The 5,305-nt window shown below is 38.3% G+C and overlaps 1 non-coding gene across 1 annotated transcript; it reads right to left on the bottom strand.

The window, feature by feature from the left end:
• Positions 1-3,960: 3,960 nt before the first annotated feature.
• On the bottom strand, positions 3,961-4,025 carry LOC112207192 (small nucleolar RNA SNORD43). The gene has a single exon (XR_002941648.1). It is a non-coding gene; the product is annotated as a small nucleolar RNA SNORD43 (small nucleolar RNA).
• Between the last annotated feature and the right edge of the window lie 1,280 nt (positions 4,026-5,305).

The following is a 5,305-nucleotide window of genomic DNA, read 5'->3' as shown; positions in this document are numbered from 1 at the left end:
AGTTTCTTTTGCTGTGCAGAAGCTCTTTAGTTTAATTAGATCCCATTTGTCAATTTTGGCTTTTGTTGCCATTGCTTTTGGTGTTTTAGTCATGAAGTTCTTGCCCATGCCTATGTCCTGAATGGTATTGCCTAGGTTTTCTTCTAGGGTTTTTATGGTTTTAGGTCTAACATTTAAGTCTTTAATCCATCTTGAATTAATTGTTGTATAAGGTGTAAGGAAGGGATCCAGTTTGAGCTTTCTACATATGAGTAGCCAGTTTTCCCAGCACCATTAATTAGATAGGGAATCCTTTCCTCATTTCTTGTTTTTGTCAGGTTTGTCAAAGATCAGATGGTTGTAGATGTGTGGTGTTATTTCTGAGGCCTCTGTTCTGTTCCATTGGTCTATATCTCTGTTTTGGTACCAGTACCATGCTGTTTTGGTTACTGTAGCCTTGTAGTATAGTTTGAAGTCAGGTAGGGTGATGCCTCCAGCTTTATTCTTTTTACTTAGGATTGACTTGGCAATGCGGGCTCTTTTTGGGTTCCATATGAACTTTAAAGTGGTTTTTTCCAATTCTGTGAAGAAAGTCATTGGTAGCTTCATGGGGATGGCATTGAATCTATAAATTTCCATGGGCAGTATGGCCATTTTCACAATATTGATTCTTCCTATCCATGAGCATGGAATGTTCTTCCATTTGTTTGTGTCCTCTTTTATTTCATTGAGCAGTGGTTTGTAGTTCTCCTTGATACCTTGAAGAGGTCCTTCACATCCCTTGTAAGTTGGATTTCTAGGTATTTTATTCTCTTTGTAGCAATTGTGAATGGGAGTTCACTCATGATTTGGCTCTCTGTTTGTCTGTTATTGCTGTATAGGAATGCTTGTGATTTTTGCATATTGATTTTGTATTCTGAGACTTTGCTGAAGTTGCTTCTCAGCTTAAGGAGATTTTGGACTGAGACAATGGGGTTTTCTCGATATACAATCATGTCATCTGCAAACAGGGACAATTTGACTTCCTCTTTTCCTAACTGAATACCCTTTATTTCTTTCTCTTGCCTGATTGGCCTGCCCAGAACTTCCAACATTATGTTGAATAGGAGTGGTGAGAGAGGGCATCCCTGTCTTGTGCCAGTTTTCCAAGGCAATGCTTCCAATTTTTGCCCATTTAGTATGATATTGGCTGTGGGTTTGTCATAAATAGCTCTTATTATTTTGAGATATGTTCCATCACTACCTAGTTTATTGAGAGTTTTTAGCGTGAAGGCTGTTGAATTTTGTCAAAGGCCTTTTCTGCATCTATTGACATAATCATGTGGTTTTTGTTGATGGTTCTGTTTATGTGATGGATTACATTTATTCATTTGCATATGTTGAACCATCCTTGCATCCCAGGGATGAAGCCCACTTGATCATGGTGGATAAGCTTTTTGATGTGCTGCTGGATTCGGTTTGCCAGTATTTTATTCTGTTTGCCAGGATTTTTGCATCGATGTTCATCAGGGATATTGGTCTAAAATTATCTTTTTTTGTTGTGTCTCTGCCAGGCTTTGGTATCAGGATGATGCTGGCCTCATAAAATGAGTTAGGGAGGATTCCCTCTTTTTCTATTGATTGGAATAATTTCAGAAGGAATGGTACCAGCTCCTCTTTGTATCTCTGGTAGAATTCGGCTGTGAATCCATCTGGTCCTGGACTTTTTTTGGTTGGTAAGCTATTAATTATTGCCTCAATTTCAGAGCCTGTTATTGGTCTATTCAGAGATTCAGTTTCTTCCTGGTTTAGTCTTGGGAGGGTGTATGTGTCCAGGAATTTATCCATTTCTTCTAGATTTTCTAGTTTATTTGCATAGAGGTGTTTATAGTATTCTCTGATGGTAGTTTGTATTTCTGTGGGATCGGTGGTGATATCCCCTTTATCATTTTTTATTGCATCTATTTGATTCTTCTCTCTTTTCTTCTTTATTAGTCTTGCTAGTGGTCTATCAATTTTGTTGATCTTTCCAAAAATCCAGCTCCTGGATTCACTGATTTTTTGAAGGAGTTTTTTTGTCTATATCTCCTTCAATTCTGCTCTGATAGTAGCTATTTCTTGCCTTCTGCTAGCTTTTGAATGTGTTTGCTCTTGCTTCTCTAGTTCTTTTAATTGTGGTGTTAGGGTGTTGATTTTAGATCTTTCCTGCTTTCTCTTGTGGGCATTTAGTGCTATAAATTTCCCTCTACACACTGCTTTAAATGTGTCTGGCAACTGTTTTTCTAAATTTTATTATGTACCCTCATGTCTGGCTATCCAGGGTCCTCAGGCTCTCTCCTGATGACAGAATCACATAAGCCTGTCCTTACTCTGAATTTTTTCATTTCCTATCCTTTCTCTCACTCATAAAAACTTACCTCATCTCACCTCCCTTCAGGAATGGGTTGGTTGAATATCTAATTTGATAAAGTAACTGATGATAATAGAATGTTGTCTTTAAAAATATTTTCAGTGCCTTTGCTTATAGAAATGACTAACTTGGACATCCTAGCAAGCTGGAGATAGGATGGAAAATGCTTTTGGTCAAAGGAATCATCAATGTCTCTTAATTCATATTGAAGCTAATGGTCTTAAAAAAATATTCACTGTGAACTGATCGATATTGTTCAGCAAGAAACAAACAAATTTACAAGAAAAAACAAATGACCCTATTAAAAAGTGGTCAAAGGACATGAACAGACACTTCTCAAAAGAAGACATTCATGAGGCCAACAAACATGAAAAATGCTCAATATCACTGATCATTAGAGAAATGCAAATCAAAACCACAATGAGATACCATCCACACCGGTCAGAATGGCGATTATTAAAAAGTCAAGAAACAACAGATGCTGGTGAGGCTGTGGAGAAATAGATATGCTTTTACACTGTTGGTGGGAATGTAATTTAGGTCAACCATTGTGGAAGATAGCGTGGCAATTCCTCAAAGACCTAGAACCAGATATACCATTTGACCCAGCAATCCCACTACTGGGTATATCCCCAAAGGATTATAAATCATTCTATTATAAAGACACATGCATGCATATGTTCATTGCAGCACTATTCACACTAGCAAAGATGTAGAATCAACCCAAACACCCATCAGTAATTGACTGGATAAAGAAAATATCCTACATATACACCATGGAGTACTATGCATCCATGAAAAGGAATCATATCATGATGCATGATACTATGCATCATGTCCTTTGCAGGTCATGAATAGAGCTGGAAGCCATTACCCCCAGCAAGCTAATGCAGGAATAGAAAACCAAACACCTCATGTTCTCACTTATAAGTGGGAGCTGAACAATGAAAACACATGGATACAGGGAGGGGAACAACACATACTGGGGCCTGTTCGGATTGGCAGTGGGAGGGAGAGCATCAGGATAAATAGCTAATGCATGCTGGCCTCAACAACATGAAGAAAAACGTTGAATAAGCCGAAAGTCAGTAGCTCTTCTTGGATGCATTAGAGAATTTAGGTCACTGGGCAAATCAGTGCTCCAAAATTGGAAATACAGATGAATACAGAGAATAACAGATTACCAGAGCAGAAACTCAGAAGTAGAAGCCTACCACTGGAACCAGAGTATAAACACTTAAAATGTAATTGACAAATTGCTGGAGGCTCAGTCTTGACACATTTGAGATTTAAAAATTGCGGTGAGTCCCAGTTTTAGTGGTAGCCCCTACACGTTCCTGAATGCTACCTCTAGGATCCCCACCAAGTCGTTGGGGAGAATGTACTATGAAGAAAAATTCCCTTCTGCCAATAGAGAGAAAGAAAAATTGCCATTTAAAAATAGGTCTAGAGCATTCTGCTCTCCTTAACAACAACAACAACAAAATTGCCCTCAAAGAAAACTATTTAACCAGAATCTGACCACATTGAGTTTATCCAGAGCATGACCAAACTGGAGGCAAAAATTACCCGACTCCAGTCATCTTTTAAGCTCAATCAGAACATGGCAATCAGCACGATGTCTCTGTCCATCCATCAACAACTCCAGTCACTTCTAGCCTTCTTGTTTCACCTTGCGGGGAGGGCAGAAAATAAGAAACAATTGATAAGCACTTATGGCACAATTGATAAGCACTGCCCAGGCACAAAGGCTAAATAAAAGACTGAGACATTATCATAGGACTGTAAAATGTTTCCCCTATCCCAACCTTACCACCACGTCAAATGGGTTCCTCTATTATAACTAACAGGATTAAAACTGAAAGAACCGCATGGCTCAGATCTTATTTAAGAAGTCTCGGCCAGGCGCGGTGGCTCACGCCTGTAATCCCAGCACTTTGGGAGGCTGAGGTGGGCAAATCATGAGGTCAGGGGTTCAAGACCAGCCTGATCAACGTGGTGAAACCCCGTCTCTACTAAAAATACAAAAATTAGCTGGGCTTGGTGGCGTGTGCCTGTAATCCCAGCTACTCAGGAGGCTGAGGCACGGGAATTGCTTGAACCTGGGAGGCGGAGGTTGCAATAAGCAGAGATCGCGCCACTGCACTCCAGCCTGGGCAACAGAGCGAGATTCTGTCTCAAAAAAAAAAAAAAAAAAAAAAAAAAAAAGAAGTCTCTAGGAAAACCCAAAGGCAAAGGGGGAGGCAGACAGTAGGATGGCAGAGGAAATGTTAGCCTCTGACCCATAGAACAACAGCAAATAGTAAATACAGATGAATTATTGGCCTGCTAAGCAAAATCCTCACACTAACTGCCTATTTACCTAGGCTCTTTTTACCCAGTACATCATGTCTTACATTCAATAAAAAATTACAAAGCATACTAAAAGACAAAAATAATAGTTTGAAGAGAGAAAGCAAGTACAAGAATCAAACACAGTTACAGCAGAAAGCTGTCGTCCAAAATTTTGAAACAAGTATGATTAATATATTAAGTAGTGTATTTTTAAAATGTAGAAAGCATTCAAGGACAGGTAATATACGCAGAGAGATGGAAACTTCAAGAAACAATTAAAAGGAAATACTAGTGATCGTAAAACATTGTAAAAACAATAAAGAATGCATTTGATGGGCTAATAAACAGAATGGACATAGCCAAAGAAAGAATCAGTAAGTATGAAAATCTGTCAATAGAAACTTCCAAAACTGAAATGGAAAGAGAAAAAAAGAATTTTAAAAATGGAAGATAATATCCAAGAATTGTGGGACCGTTACGAAAGGTATAAAATACACATAATGGGAATACCAAAAGATTAAAAAATAAAAGAATATGGGAAATGTATAAAGTAATAATGATTGAGAATTTTTCAAAATTATTGAAAGACACAAAACCACAGAT

Source organism: Pan troglodytes, chromosome X (genome assembly GCF_028858775.2).
Source record: "Pan troglodytes isolate AG18354 chromosome X, NHGRI_mPanTro3-v2.0_pri, whole genome shotgun sequence".
Classification (NCBI taxonomy): domain Eukaryota; kingdom Metazoa; phylum Chordata; class Mammalia; order Primates; family Hominidae; genus Pan; species Pan troglodytes.
Note: the sequence above shows the minus strand (reverse complement) of the source record. Positions and strands in the feature narration are given on the sequence as shown.